At 43.1% G+C, this 22,823-nt stretch overlaps 1 long non-coding RNA gene across 1 annotated transcript; it reads right to left on the reverse strand.

The window, feature by feature from the left end:
• Positions 1–1,628: 1,628 nt before the first annotated feature.
• Positions 1,629–22,166, reverse strand: LOC122465127. The gene is made up of 3 exons (XR_006289711.1): positions 21,539–22,166; positions 18,786–18,940; positions 1,629–7,396 (listed from the first exon to the last, which is right to left on the reverse strand). It is a non-coding gene; the product is annotated as an uncharacterized LOC122465127 (long non-coding RNA).
• Between the last annotated feature and the right edge of the window lie 657 nt (positions 22,167–22,823).

Below are 22,823 nucleotides of genomic sequence, written 5' to 3' on the forward strand. Positions count from 1 at the left end.
GAGCTGAGGTCACTCTGCACTTCACAGGATGCTTTCGTATAGCACCTCTCTGGCTTAAGATCCGTGATTTTAATGGTGTGAATACAGCTGGAGGGCTTGGCAACTGGAGTATGTTCTTATACATCTAAATTGACACCCATTTAAAATTATAATAAGACTTGTATTTATAAAGTAACACACACACACACACACGCTCAGGGTGCTGAACAACAATCACAAAACCAATTTCTCATTCATTAATAAAAGAACAGCCTGACCTCAACAGCCAAGGTGGGTAAATAAAGACAACATAAAACAGCAGCAGCCTCAGCGGCAGACATTTCAAAACACCTCCTCAGAAAACAATACATGTTTAGGTTTGTTTGGTTTTTTTAAATGGGGAGAGATTAAATGAGCCAGATTTCAGGAGACAGCGAGTTCCACCATGTTGGGACTGCTACTGCAGCAGTTTGATCACCTACTGACTTCAGGCATGATAGTGGAACCCCTAAATACCATGTGGTTTGAGAGTGCAAAATCCCCTGCGGTGAGGCTCAAGGAGGGGGTCTCAAATATAACCAGAGCCAACCCCATTCAGAGCCACCTAGTCCAATAAGGCTAATTTAGACTGAATCCACTACTCAATATGAGCCCGATAGCTCAAACCCTTTCTGGCAATGGTGATGCTGCATTTTGAGCAAGCTGCAAATCAGCCTCCCAGCGAAGAGGGAATTGCACCAATCAAGGTCAGGAGGATGTGCATTGCTGCCTCCAGGTCCTCATGAGATAAATAAGGGGATAACACACGCAAATTGCATTGCTAAAAGCCACAAAAAGAGCCAGATCCTCTGCTGGTGCAAACTGGCTCATTTCACTTCCATGGAGCTATGCCAATGTACAGCAGCTGAAGACCTGGCTCAAAACATATTTTTTATTTGTACAACTTGCTTTATTGTCCGACCTTCAGTTTCACAGATATACCAGAAAAGAATCTGATCTGTATTTCCCCTCTGGATGTGTTAAGGTAAGACCTTTAGCTGGACACATGCACCAGAGAAGTGTGCGTATACAGAGAGGGAGACTATATGTATTCTAAGCTGCTCAATCTGCAATGGTGTCATTTCTACACTGAACAACAGCACAGCATCACTATCAATTTCCCCATCCCAGTCTGCTAAAAAACAACCGATACTAACTGCATACCAGAAATACAAAGTCCCCACAAAGCCTCTGCTGTCTAGAGTCTTTTTTTTGTCTGATTCACTAGGTCTTTGGCAGCACTCCAAGTTTTTTGGAGGGGGACGTGGGGGACGGACTTCCTGAACATACCAACAGCCTCATTTTGATCTGTGATACTGAGCACTCATTTCCACTTCACAGACTGTGCTGAGCAGTGCCACAGAGAGACAAATCCCAGAAGTGGAAGAAGAGTGGTGTGGGGAGAAAAGATGAAAGCAGAAAAGAGCTGCATTTATTAAGCTGTTTTTCTTTCAGTGAAGAGCAGCATTTATCAGTGATTTCATATATCATGTGAAAGGTGGCTTACTGCCAATTTCCAGGGATCCAAACAACCCACTGACATCATATGCTAAATATAGAACAGCCCTTGCTTTAGGTGAATAAATAATGCAGCTGCAAAGGCATAGGTCTTCAGTTACACATTTATTATGATCAGGCTGTCAGATTCTTATAATCAAAAGAATAATGTCCAATCCCAATAAGGAATGATTGGCAAAGAACTCAAAACAATTACAGACAATAGCTGATTATGGCAGTCTGCTGCTGATTTTCATGCCACTGAAATGATATGTAGCTGTAAATCATGTTCTAGCTTTTCAACCCAGATCTGCTGTGTCCCTCCCTTTTCCTTCAAGCCGGGCTGCAAAGATGAGAGTGGGTGGAGAGGTTATGAACAAAGAACATTGCCAAAAATATGGAAACTTCGTTAGCTCTTGCTGTGGGAGGGGGAGAGACGGGGGAAGATATGATCAAATTATGCCAGCAGTAAAATAGCAGCCTCTGTGTATGTAACTGGTTTAATGCAAGAGGCTTTCCAAACTCATTCAGAGACAGTTTTTAATTGATGCCATCCAGTGCTAATCACTCTTGATTCCTCTAATATTTTTATTTAAGGGCACCTGTATCTAACAAGCAAGTAACCAAGAACTGTAGTTGGCTGTCTGGTAGCCAGGTGATGTCCCTGAAAGCACCTGAAGGAGGATTAAGATTCATAATAAAATCCAACCAATATTTTCTCACTTCAGATCTAAAGCATCAGATAGGAGGACAGTTTCTGAAACTATTCTTAATGAGGGGAGAATGGAAAAAGTAGAGCAAGAAATAAGAGGACAATGCACCATAAGAGCTGCCGCAAGGTGTTGGATCAATGACAACATCTGCATGAATTCTTTTTTTAACACAGTCTTGGATACAATAGATGTTGTTACTATGGAAACTGGTGTAAAAGCATCACATAGAAGGGAGAAGGCTAGAACAAAAGATGAAAAGTAAGAAAGATAAAAATTTTAGATCACACATAAGGAAGACAATGACACGACATCATCCAGGCTCATTGTTTGCATCAGTGCTCTATAACACATTGTGGTTTCTGCTCTGGACAGTTGAATGAAGACCTGTTATATTTGTGAATGATAAAGAATGCGGTAAAATTTGAGATGAGGAATCATCATCCCGTAATAAACAGAAGCATTTAATACACCATGCAGCTGTGGATTCATCATGCAATGTGAGAAATATTGTGCCGATGATTGTAATATTCTCAGAAAGTTATAGTGACTCATGCTTTTATTGCTATGAAGCAGCAAAGTGAAAATAACTTTACACACATTTGATCTTTTGGACATTGACAAGCCTTTCATATAAGAAAAATATGGCCTAATTTGCAAGTGTGTTGAGCGCCCATAGCTCATATAGAATTCAAAGGGAGTTGCAGAATACTCAGCATTTCTGAAAATCAGAACATATATTTTGAGTCAGAAAGTCTCATCAATTTCCAAAATATCAAAGGTGCATAAAATTATTTGCAATTTGCTTCTTAATTAGGGCCTGATACTGTTCAGAGCTCAGCACCTCCATAAGGGGCTGAGGATTCTCAGCACCCATCTAGTATAGTCCTGAATCAGGACAATATTTAAGCATTGGCTTAAGTGCTTACCTGAAGTGGAAGCTGAGAATCTCTGAAAATAGTCAGTTTACATATTTAGGTCCCTTGATATAAATGTAGGTACCTAGAATTTAGGCACAGGAGTTCAAAATTCTTGGCCTCAGCATTTGGCTGGATCAGACTCCGAGTTTGCACAGTAGACTAATGAGTAAAAAAAAGTTGTAACTTAGATGCTGCTCATAGCTGGTAAATAGAAAAGAAAGTGCATGCTGTCATCAGAAGGAAGGGGAGGATGGGCATCAAAATGCTGGTGTGGGGAGCCTGCTGTACATAGGAGACTTGCATCATTATTCCAGTCACAGCACCATCAGTAAAGTTAGAAGGGTAAACCCAAAGGAATGCATTTCTTATGACTGAGAAACTTTCAGCGTGCTCACTGCACTAGAATAATGATCAGTAAATGCTGTGCTCAGCCAGAGTATAATGACTGACAGTATCATTGTTGAATCCTGTCACTAGACATGTGCTGGGACTGACAATCCCAGACCATGTTTATATCCAGTTACTGCCACAATACCATTTGGTAACTGACAGCCCACACTTTTGCTTTGGGCCAAGTAAAACATGTGACCAATTGTTTTCACATTTGTGATCAGATCCTCCAGCCTCTGGATGGCCATCAAGCAAGTGCAAAGTACACTTGTGACAGATCTTGCAACCCCGGGGAGTATCTCTGGGGACAACTTCTGTGTATTGTTGTAGGCTAGGGATTGTATTCTACCCCTTTGGGTGATGGGTTACCACAGCTCCTGCAGGAACTAAAGCAGTTGGGGCGGGGGTAGATTATTGCAGTCCCTGGGATTTTAAACAGCTCCAGAGAAGTACCACCCTTGAGGCTTGTTTGCATATATTGGTCCAAACAGGTGCCAGAGGCCAAGGAGACAAAGAAATAACTTCTGATTCAGCAAACAGACCTGACTTTTGGTCCAAGGATTGGCCCAACCCTGCTGAAAAGACTGGAACCTGCATTGTCTCCATGGGATTGAAGGGGAGCTACTGGTAAAGTATTTAGATCCTGGTTTTGTTATATATGTTTTCTCTGTATGCTTTTATCCTGGAATAAAATGTACTTTGCTCTGGAACAGCTGTGTGGTCCCTGGTACATCACTGTCCTTCCAGAGAAACTAAAGATCAGAGGGATTGTTTGACCTGCTGGAGATAATCAGTAAGTCCAAGGGGACTGCAGTCTAAAACCCCTGTTCAGGAGGGACAGGACACAGGTCCCTGCCCAGAGAGAGGTGATGGCTGGAGGCCTGAGGGATTCCTGGAGCTGACCATGCAAGGGAAAAGAGGTGCAGTTACCCTGAAACTGTGACAGCACTTAGACAAGCAGCACAGCAGGAGCACAAACAAAATAGGGAGAAATGGTAAGAAATGGTCTGTGGTGCAGGGTCTGGCTAGTTTGAGACCCTAGACTGAAGACCCAGGGCAAAGGAACAGCGAATGAGTGGAGAGGAGGGGCTGCAGGCCAAGGACAAAGTAACAGCCACCAACAACAACTATTGTTATTGGGGGTATTGCTGACAGCTGTTTGATATCAGGACATCAGCATATAAAGGAACCTGTGTGTTCACATAGGTAGCAGAGACATATGATTTCCACTAGGAACTGACTAACCTGACTCACTGTGTACCTCAGAAAGAGTGGATCAAATCATTACCTGAAAAGTTACCTCAGATGTGCCCGTAATTTGGACAAGTCAGATCAAAGTTATTTTATTGGCATGACTATAATGTATGCTCTGCCAAAGCTAATATATAATACAAATTAAATGATATACTAACTATTGTCTCATCCTCATCCAGCATGAATATTGTAAAATGAAGAACCCTGGCCTCCTTCCTTAAAACAAACAAACAAAAAAAAAACCCCACGCATGAAAAGAGCCAAAGAAGAGCAGCTAGAAGAAAAGAGTGATCCTACACTGTGCTGGACGTTACCTTGACTAGAGAAAGTGGTTGAGTTTCAGTTGGACTTAACTAATCCATGCAGGGTAAAATCCTGTACCTCCATTGAACTGAGACTGTCTCTTTTATGTTCTAGCTTAGACAAGAGCCTAGGGTACAGCTTAACTACCTAGAGCTTAAGAGTTTACGCTAGGAAAAAGGTTGAGTGGAGGTTGGGTTTTGCTAGCACTCATTAGCTAAACCTGACCTAAACTCAAGTGCTTTACTCCAGACAAAGCCATTGGGATCTCTGTTTACCTTAAGGGATCCATTGCTATCCTAATCTACGCTATGTTAAGCAGCAGCCATATGCCATTTTCAAGCTTAGAGGGAGTTGAAGTTGGATCAAAAGTAGCACATATACAACCACAATTTTCACTTGTATTAGCTACCTAACCAGCTAGAAGCCAGATCTTTTGTGAGACAGGACAATAACAAACACCTATCATTGCTGCAGAGGTTAGATGAGGCCATCTATTGTCATTTGTTTTAGTGGCCTGAGAAATGCAGCTGGTGTCTGAACTAAACCCAATTGTCATTCCTTAGGCCCATTCCGATTTCCAACACTCATCTTCCTTTCATAAGCCAATAAGGTTTTCTCTCCAGGTCAGACTGTTGACCCATCCAGTCCACCTTGTATGGTGCATGACCCCCTTTACCAAGAGATAAAGACTGTATATATTTTGAGACTTTATGCTCTCTAGGGCAAGGATAGTCTCTTCCTCTTTGTAAGCCACCTAGCTCATTTTGGGCACTACCATGTTCTAAACAACAACAGCCTGTTCCTTCCCTTTCTGTCAGCTCAGTCCTTTGCCTTCCCTCCCTTCTAACCTGTACTTTAACCCTTCCCTTGATCTACTCTGACCCAATTCTCTCCCTTTGTCCCTCCACCCACACTACTCTCCTGCGGTTCTGCTTCTCGTCTGAGGGGCTCCAAATTGCATTGCACACCTGAAGGAAGCACCATGTAATGCAGGATTTCTACAATGCAGGGATCAGCTGGCATCTGGACTTTCATTTGTTCAGCAAAGGGAGGGATCATTTGAGGGAGTTCTGAAGAATGGGTGGAGCACAGTAGAATTCTTTACTTCAGTTTAAAAAAAAAAGATGATAATGATTTGGGTTGAGTTTTGATCAACAGGACAGGTGACGTTTGGGTCAGATCACGTATTCATTGAACCAGTTTATGCAGCTTCAGATGAGATTTGCCCAGGACCCAGCTGAACAGTTAAAGTAAACCTTGCCTAAGTCACAGGCCTTGGTTAACATAGCCCACTTTAAAGCCCTGTCTTCCATGAATAATATTAATCACTCACTGATTCCTTAATCAGCCTTATCCTCAGAGGTGTAAATTACAGTGACAGATGTATAATCAGGGAAGTCTTCCAAATTAATCTTTAAAAAAAAAAAAAAAAAAAGGAAGGATCTCAGTGCTGACTGCACTAAGCAAGGCCCTTCTGTCTATAACAAGCACAACAGCAGGACTAACAATGCCAGGCAAAACCAAGCTGAGAAATGGCCAAGTCTGAGAAGTAAGCTATTTTTTTCCTAAAGCTAGTACCAGCTGACTAGACCAGTTATCATTCTTTATCATGAAATTGTCTTCCACTGGAATAGCCCAGTCCTTCAGGGTTCTGAATACTTTCTACAAGGCACTTCAACTCAACTCTCTACAAGGTATTTAGGTGCCTGACTCCAATTAAATCACACTGATCTTTAAGCACATTGTGTTCAGTGGGAGTTGAGGACACGCAGCAACTCCCAGACTTGGGCTCAGAGAGGGCTCACCTGATGTCAATAGGACGATGCATGTGCTTAAACATAAGCATGTATTTAAGTGCTTTGCTTCATTGAGGCATGAGTGCTCAGCACCTTGCAGGATCCAGCGTAGAGGGAACAGATGGAGCTCCTTCAGACAGCTTGCTCTGGCATGAAAAGGAAAGAACTACATTGTCCAGACAGCATATCGGTTTTGTTGCTGCTGCTAGAACTGGCCTTGACACTTTCAGTGAAACTGCTGGAGTTTTGCTGTTATCTTGTGCACTTCCAGTTATTCCTAGAAGATATTGTCCTCCAGCAGATGAATTGGAAGCTGAAAGGAGAGGAAGGATAATGCTGCAGCTTCCAAAATGTTGCCATATCTTCCCAACATTTCTGCAGCCAAACATGGTCATCTTCTTTTAAGAGCTAGTGTTCCACTCTTTCAAAGGTGATGTACCTGGTACATGATACAGCCCTGACCGTGGGTTTGCACAAAGTGGTAAAGCATCCATCCAGTGACCAACGTCTGCATCGGGTAGAAGAATATTAAATAATTTTGTAAATCCATATTTAACAAAAAGGGAAATCTAAGTTAAAAGAGTTTCAAGTTTAAGATTTAAAACTCAAAATAGGATTCATTTAAAAAAATTATTTAGTTAAACCTCTGCACGCCATGAGAGTTTTGGGTGTGCTAGGAGTACAGGATTGGGCCCAGCATGCTGTTTTATGTAGATACTGCTTTATAATGTGAAATAAAGATAAAATGGATTATATAAAATGTTAAATATTTAATGGTATAATTAAGCCTTATTAATGTAATGTTCTTTATTTTGCAAATTAAAATTTCACAAGAACTCGTCGTCAGCCCCTTAATTTTTATTACTTACTCAGGGAGTCTGTCATGCTTATTTGTTATGTATCTTCATAAACATTTGATTGATGTTAAATGTTTCACATTAAAAAAATCAGTTTATATTTTAGTTGTCATGGCCATGTGGAAATATTATTCATACAAGTCAGTGTTTATAACATGCATTACTTCTTAATATTTCTTTTGATATTTTTATTGCCATATAGGACAAATATAGTTCATTTCAGATGAAAAATGGTTTAATCTTGAGGTTCTTTACAATGATCTTGTAAAACAATTAGTTTTTAATGCTACTTTGGTTCCGCTTCCCCTTTGGCTGGTTCACAACAGCCCACTGCATGCTTCCCTGCTCCTTGTCTTTCCTTTTGCCACTATCTCTACTTTCCTCCCTGTAACCTCCTATTCCTGCAACCCCCTTCCGAATGTCGTCCACTGTCTGGACTGCCATTCTCTTCTCCTTCGAGCCCGTCCTTAAAACACATACCTTCATGACACCTATAAATCCTAAAATGAAATAAAACTCTCTCTAACGTTGAAATAATAAGGGTAGTGATTTGTAACAAGTTAGCAGTTTTTAGGCTCCTCTATTGAGCCACCCGAAGCTCAGGACCTAGACCCCTGCAGAAAGATACAGGTAGTTACTGCTGACAGGAGGATCTTAGCTCCAGGAAGCATAGAAGAGGGAGAAAGAATCTGGGGCAGAAGTAATTTGGGCTGGGATAGATGAGATTCTGCTGGGAACCCCTAGGTCCAGCCAAGTTTGAGGAAAAAGTTCAGCTCAGGTTTATGTATTGTTATTTGGGTTACCCATACAGCCAAACACCCACGTAAACTGGACTACATGCAGTGTGGGTTTGGAGCAAAATGGGAATACTTACATTCCAACTTTAGTTTAGCAACAATATCTAATTGTGGAACAGAGATGTGGGCCCTGCTAACCAAAGCAAGATCTTATTGTTCTAAACCTTCCTCCTCTTTTCCTCTTTGTTTTTATAATCACTTGCCATGCTCTGTCTCAGCATAAGGCTTGTTCCTCCAAAACCTCACTCGTTCATGGAGCCCTTACTCTAGCATGTAAGTCCCACTGAAAAAAATTAGACTGCTCACTGGAGTACGGATAAGGCTCATGAGTAAGTGTTGCAGAATCAGGCCTCTGGACTGTCACTTTTGGAGGAAGGCAGCATGGGCCTGATCCTGGACACTTACTAATGCTAGTAACCCTTATACTGGTAGTTCTGCTGATGTCAGTGGGACTATTTTTGTGACTAAGGGTTGCAGGATCAGGCCCCATGTTTTCACTGGGTGTCCTTGGGCACATCCCTTAAACTCGCTGAGCCTCAATTTATCCATCTGTAAAAGGGATAATGATACCTTACCTTGGCTGTAAACCACTTTCTCAGATGAAGACTACATAAGTACTAAGTATTATTATGAAGGCTAGAAAAAAAAAAGAAGAAGAAGAAGAAAAAAAGACAAAAAGACACATGCCCACTTGCTCAGGGTATGTAGAAATTTTGCCTGGGCAAATGGACAGAATGGGGCCAAGTAGCTTCTGGCTCCTTCCCTGAAAAGGAAAGGCCATGAAGGGGGCAGACCAGCCACAGAGCCATTGATCCTTTAACAGGTGGCAAAGGAGGGAAGCAGAGTGCTCCTTGGGCTGCTCCTTTCATGCTGGAATGGGGAGTAAGGAGCAGAAGTGGAGCTGAGCTGTTAGCCCTTTCTGGAGGGCAGTATCAGAAGGGCCCTACAGAAAGGTAGGGCTCAGTATTAACAGGGGGGTTGCAATATTCATTGGTTTATTGGGAGCATTATTCACTGGGTGCAGCGCTGGGTGGGATAGAAATGATTTTTACTTGGGAGAGGGCAGAATTGATTGGAGGACAGAACGGTTTTATTTGGGTATGCGAGGTAGAACCGACCTATTTTGGAGTGATGGTGTGGCAATGCAAATTAAGTAGGCATGGCTTTGAAGACTGTGACAGCACAGACATTTATACGCAGGGTGTTCAGGTTTATAGGCATCAAGGTGAATTTTCAAGTCCTGATTATTATTATTACTAGTCTGTCAAGCAACTTTCATATGCATGTTGCTGTGTAAATAAAAATCATAACAACGCTGCTATATGTTCCATGACGGCCCAGAATTCTGGAAACCTCTCAGATCTGAAGCGGCCTGTGGGAGCTGACTTACAGTGTTTACTGTATGAAGTATTTCTATACTGTCACTTAGCTACCCATACATTGAAAATATCTATTTTATAAGTATGTGTAGTGCTATGTGATCATAGAATGAAAGACTCTAAATGCCTATGTACAAAGGCCAAAGTTACCCATAGAAGTTAGGTGCAGAATCCCCTTCAATTTAAAGTGCCCCTTTCTCTTGCTTTTTCAAATGAACTGGATTCTCTTTTTTTAAGAGTTGCCTGCCAACCCACTCTAAATCAAGCAACTGCTGTGTGGTTTAGATTAGAAGCACCACACTCATTGCTGCATGCATTTGGGACATCACGTCTCACAAGTGGTACATATACAGTGCTTATATTCATACAGCTACTCCTGACCACCACAGAGACTATTTAAGATGTTCTCTGCATTGGCATTCTAGAGAAAAGAGGAGAGGACAAATTTTGACAACTTGTCCACCAATTGTACATATCATATTGTGCCATACTAATCATGGTGTATGTACACAGTCACTATTGTTTCCAGTTCTGGTTGGGTACTGTTTGTCATGTATGCTAGGGCTTTGGCTGCAGTAAACAAATTAGGACCCGGAAGTCTGACTGTGGAAGACAAGGTGGTAAAAATGTCTGAATCCTGTCTGCACTACAGCTTCCACAGGTGGAACTGTACGGTGGAGCATTACATCTCCCAATTTTCCTAGCATAGATGCAGGCAACCCAGCTGTCAATGCAGCTTTGCTTGCCTAGTTTCCGCAGTGGGATGTCGAAGAAGCTTCATTAAGTTTACATGGGTCCAATTCTCCATTGCCTCGCACCTTGTATAGTCATTTACACCAGTGCAAGGTGAATGTAAAACCCTACCAACCTCAGAATGGGAGAGTTTCACACCTACTTTGCACTGGTGTAAACATCTACACCAGGTGAAGGACAATGGTGAGTGAAGTCCTTGGCGATTGGAGACCTGGTGTGGCCCAACAGCCTTTCAATCAATTATAGCTGCAGGAAGCAAACAGGTGGTGCCAAATCTATATTAATTAGGCAATAGGAGTGCCAACAAATATTTCTTCACTTTAAACACATGCCACTTTTTCTGAAATGTGACAGTTTAGCAGCCAGATTTCCTACCCCTCTGTTACAGCACCACATCCTATGGCTTTAAGTTCACTTAGCATTTTCTTTTTCTTTTATCAAGATGAGCTGACAGCACGCTGTAACAAAAGGCTTGCACTCCCATTATCATTATCTGTAACTTGCCAAGTGACATTTCAAATAAGCAGAAAAAATCTAACTGAACTTGTAAAGATTTAAGTGCCGGAGGTAAAAGCAACTGTCTTTCAAAGTGAGTGCTTGCTATCAGGAATTTATACTGATTTTCATTACTGTTCCATATACTACAGACCCATATCGAATGTGGGATTCCAAAGAGGTGGAACCTCTTGGTTTTCCAAGAGGTCTGATTTGGAGAAGGGACTGAACAGTGAAGTAGCAAAGTTTGCAGATGATACAAAATCATTCAAGATAGTTAAGTCCAAAGCTGACTGTGAAGAGTTACAACGGGATCTCACAAAACTGGGTGACTGGTCAACAAAATGGCAGATGAAATTCAACATTGATAAGTGCAAAGTCATGCACATTGGAAACCATAATCCCAACTATACATGTATAAAAATGGGTTCTAAATTAGCCGTTACCATTCAAGAAAGATCTAGGAGTCACTGTGGATTTAGCTCAATGCACAGCAGTGGTCAATAGGGCTAACAGAATGTGAGGAACCATTAGAAATGGGATAGATAATAAAGCAGAAAATATCATAATGCCAGTATATAAATCCATGGTGCACCCACACTTTGAATACTGTGTCCAGTTCTGGTCATCCTATCTTTAAAAGGATATAGTGGAACTGGAAAAGGTTCAGAGAAGGTCAGCAAAGATGATCAAGGGTATGGAACAGCCTCCATAGTAGGAAAACCTAAAAAGATTAGGGATGTTCATCTTAGAAAATGGCCAACTATGGGAGGAGGTGATAGAGGTCTATAAAATCATGAATGATCTGGAAAAAGGGACTACAGAAGAGTTATTTACCCTTTCTCACCATACAAAAACCATAAGTCACCCCATGAAATTAACAGGCAGCAGATTTAATACAAACAAGAGGAAGTTATTTTTCCACACAACACACAATTAACCTGTGGAATTCATTGCCATGGGATGTTGTGATGGCCACAAGTATAACAGGGCTCAAAAAAAGGACTATATAAGTTCATGGAGGATAGTTCTATCAATGGCTATTAGCCAAGATGGTCAGGGACACAACCCCATTCTCGGGGTGACCCTAAACTCTGACTGCCAGAAAATGGGAGGGGAAGACAGGGGTGCATCATTCCAACTGCCCTGTTCTGTACGCTCCCCCAGAAGCTCTGGTGCTGGCTGCTGTTGGAAACAATATACTGGGCTAGATGGACCATTAGTCTGACCCATTATGGCGGCTCTTATGTTGGTTGAACTAATATTTAGCAAATTGTTTTCTTCCTGGAGTTGATACAGGAATGTTCAAGCCACGGGAGAATGGATAAAATGTGCAAGTCTTGTATACATTTTCATTACCACAATTATGCACACAGAATCACTACAGATGTTGTTGAAACAGTACAGAATATGTGTTGTCCCTACTCTTTCCAGACTGTGATGGTCACTTTGTCTGATACCATGAAGCCAAGGCTTAGATAGGTGGGGGCGGAGGGAATAAACCCCTGCTTCAAATTGTTACTGCAACCTCTGCTAAGGGGTGGGCAGAGTAGTATCTTTTTCAAAGCTAGTTCTTTAGCACTTGTTAGTCATGGATCTCAAAGTGCTCTTGCCATGGTAGGAAAGCGGTGCATTGTTATCCCTCTTTTAGAGACAGAGAAATGGAAGTGCGAGGATGTTAGTATCATGCCAAAACTAAACACAGCAAGTCAGTAGTAATGTCTGGAATAGAATTCAGGCCTCCTGATCCCCAGTCTGATGCTCTGTTCACTAGCTACATCTTTCCATAAAGGGATATGGCTGCATTTTTCTTGATTACATTTGACTGGGTGCGGGGACGGGGGTTGGTCAGAATTGGAAGACTGAGTAGTTTGCTTGCCTGTGACAAGCATGTCACGTACCGGGCTGTTTGGCAACTGGCCACAACATACTGCCTCTCTGATGATTTGAGCAGGTGGCTCTTCACCTTGTTTTCTGGAAACACATTTCACTTCTGCTGAAGGTTTCAGGATGTCTGAAAAGAAACAGAGCCGGGGGTTTCTTTGGGCTAGGAAAACTGGCAGCTAGAGCTGGGGAAAACCTCTCACTTACACTGTGAAAAACCTACCACCAGGTAGAGGAACAGAAACATTTAATTACATCCCAACTGATTATGGGAAGAAGTGTAGTCCCACTGCCTGCCCCACAGTGTCTAGCTCTAGACTATGTTGAACAGCTGGCATGTCACGGTGGACTGGGGTTAGTGAGGCCCCTTGTCACTCTATAGTCTATAAGGATCGGGCTCACTGTCATCTGTGTCACCACCATACAGCTTTCTACAGCAGTGCCAGCACCATTAGACCTCGTGCTGCCGCCGCATCGGTTTGCTTCTGAGGACTCAGATGCTTCTGTTTAGGAATCATGATAGGGGAAGGCACTTGTACTTAGGGGTTGAAATTGGAGCTGAAATCTATTCCTGGCAAGGACTCTAAACTAAATTCAGGGTCAGAAATCAACAAAAAGTACCTGCCCTATTGGTATGTGTTGTTAGATGCTGCGGTCGCTGTTTCTTTGGCAGTGACAGAGTTTAGGTTTACTAAACCCCTCTTTCTGGAGTTTGCTTATTCCCCTCCGCCATCTGCATTACTCTCCAAGCTTTGCTCACCACTCAAGTTGTGCGACCCCAAAATGAGATGCCATTCACCGCTGACTGTGCAGATCTTCACAACAAGAGCAGCCTTTATCTTGTTTATATTCTTGATCATCAGTGAAAAGCACTGCCTCTTAAATTGCCTTCACTAGGCTTCAGAGTTACTACCCCATTGAGATGAATGGGAATGGTTCACTCTGCCCTGAGAACTATTGTTTCAGGTTGGGTGCACACTCAGCTAAACACCACTGCATTTTCTTAGATCTGTCTCACATTCTGAAGGCTATTTTCACAACACACTGTTTTCACAACTACAAGATCTAGAGATTTAATTTTTTAAATGAAAGTTCAGAGTCTGGCACACAAGATGGCAGCCACCACAGTGGAGTGCCAGCTCTCTAAAGCCTGCTGTACGCTTAAAAATGAAGTGACCTAACTAAGTCGCTCAAGGCCGTTAAAAATTTTGAGCCTTGAGCACTGTAGTTAGGTCAACCTAACTGCCGGTGTAGATGCAGCTGGGTTGATGGAAGACTTCTTCTGTCAACCTAGCTACCGCCTCTCGGAGAGATGGATTAACTACATAGACAGAAAAACCCATTCCACTGATGTAGACACTTCCTACATTATGGCACTACAGCAGCACAGGGCCTTCCCTGTGCCACTGTATAGGCTGTAGTGTAGATGTGCCCTAACCAGCCCTATCTGGCACCTGCCCTTTTTGCTTCTTATTCCTCTTAGGCCCGGTCTACACCTAAACTTAGGTCAACCTAGATACATTACTCAGGGCTGTAAAAAATTTCATGTCCTATGTGATGAAGTTAGGTTGTCCACAGTACCCACTGTGGATGCAGCTAGGTTGATGGAAGAATTCTTCTATTGACCTACCTACCTCTCCTGGATAGGTAGATTACCTACAATGATGGGAAAACTCCTTCCGTGGATGTGCTAAGTATCTATGCTACAGCGGCACAGGTCTGCTGATGAAGCCACTCTAATGTGGACGTACCTGGTCCCTTATCATCACAGTTAGAGAAAGTTACTGTATTTGAGGCCCCAAAGCTTGCAAGCAGGCACAACTGCTATACCTTAAAAGTGTCTGCTGCTGCTTTGTCATGGCTATAGCTATGGAAAACAACTGCCACTTTTTCTTCTTTTTTTTTTTGGAGGGGTGGGGGGCAGTTAAAGGAAGCTGCTTGAGGGCCCAGGACATGGCTTGCTAATGCTGCTGCTATAAAGTCATGATCAGAGCTGTCTTAGAGCAGACGGGAAATGCTACAGCAACTGTGTCTGCTGATCCTTCTAGCACTGTTTTGGAAGTCCTGTCACTCCCAGATCTGTTTTCTTTAGCCTTAACTCCTGCTCTTGCAGCTCGTTAATTAGATGAGGAAGAGACTGAAATCTGTAGGGTGAGCGATGTTTGTTTTCTCTTGTAGCACTATGTTTTCACGGGTACATTTGTCTGTAGTGCCTATCAGCACGGTATCAAATACCTCCCAAAATTCTAACGTGTAAATGCAGAGTGATAGTTCTTTCTCGCTCTCCAGCGCGCTGGGACTAGTTTTTGGAGTTATTGGGGGAAGGATCAGTTGAAGAAGTACAGTTTGCACATTACTCTGAAGTGCTCTCTCCTGCACACACAACTTCCACTTTTCAGGCTGACGGAATGTAGCAGTCAGAGGAGGTCATGACCATTCAGTATAAGTCACCCTCTCCCCCCACCCCAATGACATTTGTATGAGTCCTATGAAGGGGCAGGGGGGAAGTTTGAAGAAAAGGACCAAAAGTTTGAATTTGCCTCAGTATTCAATGGCAAGCCAGACCAGAGCACTGGGCTGATGCACTACTGAACAGCCGGAGTGCTGTGTTTATGGAGATCACGTCACCAACCTCTGCAGTTCCCAGGAAGCTAACTACAACACCACAAGCCAGGCCCTCAGCTGGTGTCAATAGGTGAAGCTCAAGTTGTTTACACCAGCTGATGATCTGATCCCCTTAATGTAAAAGTGCAGCAGAGATGAAGCTGTCACCAAACTGCACTTGGAGAGTCACGGCCCAAGTTTCCTCTGCTTTGTACATGGTATAGCTGTTAACATCTCTGCAACGTACACGTAAAATGTTACCATTCTGACTTGGCTGTTTACACCCATGTTGCACAGGCATAAACCTTGCATAGCACAAGATACAAGGCAATGGACAGTGCAGCTCACAAAGCCCTGCCATACCAATTCACTGCCACCATTTAACAGTCATTCCATCTTGGGAGCCGTTTTTAAAGGCAATGCTCAGTGGGGATTTTGCATACAAGGGAAAGGCAGTAAGGACAGTGAATAAAGAGTACAATAGTCCAAGGTAAATTGAAGGCGGTGAATGGTGCATATGCAGATGGGCAGGCTGAGAAGAGTGGGAGGGAGAGAATTAATGAGGGAATCCAGGGGTGCTAATGTTCTTTAGGAACTGGGATGGATTATGGAGAAAGGGTGGATGTGTTTGTACCCCACCCTACCCTACTGTAGGAGAATGGGGGCTGAGGCAAAGGATCCCAAGACAACGGAGGCTGAGGCAAAGGATCCTGGTTGGAGGTTGACATTTTCCCTAGTGTGTCACACCAAACTCAGGGGTGAGTGCTGTGATTAGCTTTTTAGCTTTCAGAGCTTTTTAAAATCTTAGGTCTGGTCTACTCTGAAAAGTTATATTGGCATGTGAAGAGACCATGCTGACATAACCCCCAGTGTCAATGCAGCTATGTCGACATAGCTAACTTTGTTCAGGGAGGTGGCATTACTACACTGAGAGGAAAAAACCCTTCCGCTGGTGTCGGCTGTGCCTACACTACGGCTTTTACCGACATTGCTATGCTGCTATAGTCTCCATAATGCAGACATCCAAAAAGAATTGAGATGGGGGATTCTGATGCTGACTGAGAGGAGTTAAGTTTTCTGTTCCCCTTCCCCTCCGGCCCCCAGAGGGCTGGATACTTGGCTGATTTTTTTTCCTCCATGGACATTTGCTCTAATTGAAATCTCTTTTAATTTCAGGCTGTGTTTGTATTTACTTCTAGACGTCAGAGATGATGCAGATTGCTAATGCATTTCTAAAATATTGTTCTTTCCAGTTGCCTGAAGTGGTTTTGGTACTTCTCAAATATGTAGTAACCAGCACATGTACAGAAGGCCTCAATGGCCCTTTTTCCTGTGTAGTGGGAGAATACAGCTATCAACTGAAGATCAAGACCATCTGGGGATTGTACTTTTCTGGAACGCGGGGGGAAGCTTCCTCTCCACTACCCTTGTCCATCCTCTTTCCCTCTCTCTGTCTCATTGTTTTTTACACTCCCTTATTGCATCTTGCCTTAATTTAGATTGTGAGCTCTTCAAGGTGGATAGCCAATTTATGTTTGGGTATTCTACAATACCCATCATCATGGTACCTGTGTGGGATTTTTGTCATTACATCACATGCAGAGTATGGGAAGAGGACTTCCTTCTGTTCCAGTATCTCTGAAGAGACACAGGAGCTAGGACAAGTGTGCTGTCCCAGGAGAAGTGGAAAAAATTTATGTTTGTTCATATGACATCTCTCCATGTTTGCTGTTAGTATCTTGTCATTCCAGGAAAGCACATATAAGCATTAGTGCTCTTAAGAATAGAATTAGGAGGTATCAGACAAGGCTAATATAAATGGTGTTTCCACTGGTGGTTTGTAAAGGGGCAGAAGCTCTCGAAGCCTAGAGTCGTCATTACGTCCTCCACCATAGCCAGCAAGTGGCTTATGTTACGACAATGCTCCAAATCCCACTTTAAGTCCTCCCCGAGAGAGTAAATCTAGTTCGTGAAATGGCTCTCTTTAGAAGCCTGTCTAGTCTGTAAGGATGGATCTTTCTCAATGTTCTCTTCTAATACTAGACTGTTTCTTTCTCATTTGCTTACTTTTGCCTGCAGTGCGTCACTCAGAAAAAGAAAAATACAACGGGAGATAGAATGTTCTTGTGGTTCAGAGACCGAATACTCAGGAAACCTGCTTTCCATTTCTGGGTCTGCCACAGACTTCCTGGGTGCAGTCACTTAGTCTTTGAGCCTCAGTTTTGCCATCTGTAAAAAGGGCTTCATAATATTCACCTAGCTCGCTGGTGAGTTGCGAGGCTCATTCATTACAGTTTGGGAAGTGCTCCTAGTTCCTCAGAAAGAAGTGCTGCATTTTTCAATCAGTGTTTTTTAAATATAAGGTTTCTCAAATTCAGAGGATTATTATGGTGTGGGAAAGAAAAAAAAAAGAAAGAAAGCAGAAGTTTTGTGAGATCAGAAGTGACCCTGGAGGTGTACATTCTCCAAAATCAAAGCTAAAGGCAGTGATTAAATCAGATTTAAACAATAGGGGGAGCTCTTAGCACACCAGCTAAGGAGGGAGGAGCTGTGGGGAGTACTGCTCTCCTACAACAGGTAACCATCAACTCTACCTTGCCTTACTAATGGAGAATCTCCTTTAGTTTTCAGCACTTTGTACAGTTCTGATTCTAGTGTTTTGTGTGCATAATTCAGTGTGGAAATCAGGAACTTGGGGCCTATTTCTGCCCATGGATACAGGATGTAGCTACCTGGGTATCCGAAGGCACAACCAGGCCCTCTGATGAGTAAACTGTGTGACTCTTAAAAATTAAGCACAGTAGACCAAATTCTCTTCCCATTTGCATGGATGAAACTCCTACTAACTTCAATGGGAGTTGCATGAATTTAAAAAGGGCACAAATCTCCTGTCATCAAGTTTATAACAATAATACCAAGACCATATAGATAAACCATGTACAATGTAACACCCTACCACCACCAGCATGCAATCCTCTCTCTCAAGCAAATATGTCCAAGTATTCCCATGCTATTGCCATTACAACTCTGTTTGACCTTTAAAGTCCCACCTCTACTAGGGACTTGATTTTTACTAGTCCCTTGAGTGGTTGCTTATGACAGATTTCATTGTATATCAGAAGACTCACCAGAGAAGACCCTTAGATACCTCTGTCTCCAGCACTCCAGCTGTCCTTGTGGTAGACAGCTCCATTGTGCCTAAGGAGTGGAGATGTCAACCATGGTCATCATGCCGAAGCTTCAGTCTATCTTTTAGGTATCTTGAGCCCAGACTACTGAATGCCTTGAGGATAAGGACAAAAAAAAAAAAAAAAAAAGGGATTTGAGTAGATGTGCTGTGGGAAGCCAGTGTTGAGAGCAGAAGACAAGTTTGATGTGCTCAGGCTTTAACCAGCAACCTAGTATCCTGGAGGTTCCTTTGTAGAAGCACCAAAACGGTTGCTTATTTATCCAAATTGATGTGAACCTTTGATCTTCACCAGGCTAGAAGTCACAGAAAATCAGATTTGCTTGTGCGATTTTCATTATTTCCATTTGGGCTGAGAAATACCAGGAGGGTAGGTTCTCCCATGGTGTTTCAGGACTTGGGGGGAGAGGGGAGGAAGGGAGATGTCAAAAAAAAGCAGGATGGGCAGAGATATACAACATCCCACCCCACCACCAAAAAAAGTTAACCACATTTTTCTGAGCCCCAGAAGCAAGTGCTGGGGCAACAGTTTTTCTCTATTTGTCCATCTCCTAGCTACTCAGGTCCAGAGAGATGCATTTTTTTTTTTTTTTTTAAGAAAATGTGAAGTATTTACTAGAGGTGAGGTAATAATTTCCAGCAAGTTATTTTACATGTGTTTCGCTTTTCTGTTGTAGATCATCAGTTTTCCTCAGATTTATTTGGTATTTGAAGTTACTTGCCAACTGCTCTTGGTTATACAAATAGTTCTTGGTCTGGAGAAATCGAGTTGCAACAGAAACTGAATAGCGTTAATTGAGTCAAATGGACCATGCTGTTGTTTCTGCTCCCTGATTGGATCGGGCAGGTCTTCACTACCTGCCAGATCGGCGGGTAGTGCTCAATCTATCAGGGATCGATTTATCGTGTCTCATCTAGACGCAATAAATTGATCCCCGAACACGGTCCCTGTCAACTCCGGAACTCCAGCTCGCAAGAAGCTGAGTCGAAGGGGGAGTGGCAGGGTCAACTTACCGCCATCCTCACGGCCAGGTAAGTCGACCTAAGATACGCCGACTTCAGCTACGCTATTCGCGTAGCTGAAGTTGCATATCTTAGGTCGACCCCCTCCCCACCCCAGTGTAGAATCAGGGTTCCAGTGGGAATGCTTTAAAAGTTAGACATTCCCTTTGCCTGGATAATCTCTAATATTTGCTTAAAGTTTGCTGCTTCTGCAAATAATAATGAACGATACTTCCCTAGAATATGGGGAGGAAGTGAACACCAGAGAGATGTGAATGCAGGCAAAGAGAATTCAATGTCTATTTCAGTGACTATTTTTGGAAAATGTTTAATTATAACAATGGAGTTTGGTTTTATGAACCCTTCCTTCTTGTGACTGTTCAGCTACATGAAATAATAATTAAGTTTACTTGTAGTTTGATAAGAATGTGGCTATTCATTTGTGATGCAGCTCAGTAACCAAGTGTATTCCACTGTTGTACACTGGGTCAGAGTCTGATCTGATCCCCAGCCTTCATCAGGAGTTTAATCACTAAAACAAATACAGAAGAGAAGAGAGTTGGGTTTAATACATTTTGCCTATTTTAGCTACTAAAGGCATGAGAATGCTGAATGACTTAATGCACCGCCAGTATTGCCTACGCACATTGTGCACGGCTGTCATTCCCTGATATTACAAGCTAACAACATAACCTTTTCGCTGCTAATTTTCAAACAAACACTTCCCTGTGGTGTCTTCTTTATCTAAGCGAAGCCAACAGCCATACCACAGGCAATTGGTGTAACACAGAACTCAGCTGAGACTCAGACATAATGAAAGAGGGATTACAGAGAGATAGTTAATGGACACAGCTGCTGCTGTAAGCTTCACTCTCACAGGCTCCACGTAGTAGGAGAGGCATCATGTTGCAGATACTTCTCTTGTGCCGCTATACACAGCGTCACTGGGGAACTCTCCAGAAACTGAACAGCATCATGTTGGTGCTGTCTGCCAGACTGAGAAAACCAATCACGCTCTTTGACAAGAAGGGCCTCTCACTTTCCCCTCCACTACCGAAGAAAGTCGCTTCTAAGCGCCAGATTCTGATCTCAGGTACACCACTGAGAATCTACAGCCACTCTGATAAAGCAGATAATGTTACGCCAGCATAAGCAAGATCAAATCAACCCAGAGACCTACTGTTGAGATAACAGGGACTAGAGAACATACAGGTGCCCAGGGAGGTACCGTGGTATAAAGATGCCTAGTCGCAGCCAGCAGAAATTCCACCTATGATTTGGAGAATGGTAGAAAATCCAATATTCGTTCAGAGTCAGAGGGGACGACAGGAGGAGAGGTTCAGTTTTGAGCACTGAGCAGCCTGCTGCAATGACTCTTCTCTTGACAAGAACTAAGGAAGATGCTGTTCAAATCTGCCCACCGTTGGCTGGCTAGCTAGCAACTTGAAAAAAAAAACAAAAAAACCACACATCTACATGTCAGCTAGCCATGGCACATGCACTGCTTTATGCGGTCTGAGCCATCTGCAGATGCAACAGAGCTGGTGCTTTCTGCAGCATAAGTTGGGAGGGAGAATATATAAGCTATGGTTTTCTCTCTCTTTGGATCTCCTCTTATTCACTTTTTTTTCTGTTATCTTTAAAAGAAAGAGGGAAAGCATAGATGCAGAACTGGAAGAGGATGCAGCTTACCTCTCTGAAGGCAGGTGTATGATCATGCCTCAGTTTTCCAAAGGACTACTGTCTTCCCAGGGCTGGTAGGGCAATTTAGTCAAATCAAAAGTCTCCCACCTTCCTCCAAAAAAGTCCCTTGCCTAGACTCTGGCAACCATTACATCCTTCCCCTGTGGCTGAAGGGGGCTCCTCCTCTCTCCTTATATCAGAGATCAAGCAATCCTTGGCACTTCTAGGCCACTGCACCTCTCAGAGACCTTTCTCTCAGTTGCAGGGTTTTACCACTACCTATGGTGGTTCCAGAGGGAAGCCCAGGACCTCCCACTACCGCAGGCTCCAGCCTTGGAACCCTGTACTATGGAACAGCAGTCTGCCCTAAACCCAAAACTGCCTTGCGTCATGATTCCCAAGGCCACTTCAGTTTAGGCCTTCTCACAGCCTCTTCCACTCCCAGCTTCCCTCTGCGAAGGGATCACCACTGGTCTTATTCTAGAGCCCTTGCTATTGCTCTTCCTCAGGTATCCTCCTCGCCCATCTCAGACAATTTCAGCCAAGCACCTCCCGATCTCCTTCCCCAGCTCCCTCTCAGCCAAGAGCCACCCAGGAGAGCTTCCCCAGCCAGCTGTTGCTTTCCTCTGTTCTCTCTCCCACACTGAGAGCAGAAAGCTCTTTATATCCTATTGGCCCCTTCCTAGCAGGCTTAGCCATAGCCAGCAATCACTCAATCAAGGAAGAAAACCAGGCACAGGTGGGAGTAGGGTCCTGCACTCTTTTGTGGCCCAGTCACATTAAGCAGTTTTGGGATGCTTTCTAACTAAATGAAGAGTAAAATGTGTTTAACCCATTTGGCTCTGCACAGAGAACACCTCCATTTTTCAACTTGATGTGATTAAAATGAAGGCAAGAACAGACCTTCAACATGGTGTATGTTGGAAGAAGGAAGAGGCAAGTTAACCTGGACAAGCCATACTACGGGCACTACTGCTAAAATAATCTGCACAGATAGTTTGAGGAATCCCCCTTCTGTTAATCACCAATATATTCATGCAAACAATTGCACACTGTAACAACCACACTGGTCATACCAAAGGTAGGGCATTAACACGCCTTCCACTTTTAGATTCAAAGAGGATAAAACTGGGTATTTGGGCAGAAATGGCCCAAAATCTGTCAGAGGGAAGGGGGGCTAAGAGACATTCCACCTTCCTCCCATAGCCCTTTGGAAGCCCCACTTCACAAATACCATACGGCTGGGGAGTTGTGGGCTTAAGAGGTATGGGTGAGTAGTAGACAGGAGCACAGC

This window comes from Chelonia mydas, chromosome 3 (genome assembly GCF_015237465.2).
Source record: "Chelonia mydas isolate rCheMyd1 chromosome 3, rCheMyd1.pri.v2, whole genome shotgun sequence".
In the NCBI taxonomy this organism is placed as follows: domain Eukaryota; kingdom Metazoa; phylum Chordata; order Testudines; family Cheloniidae; genus Chelonia; species Chelonia mydas.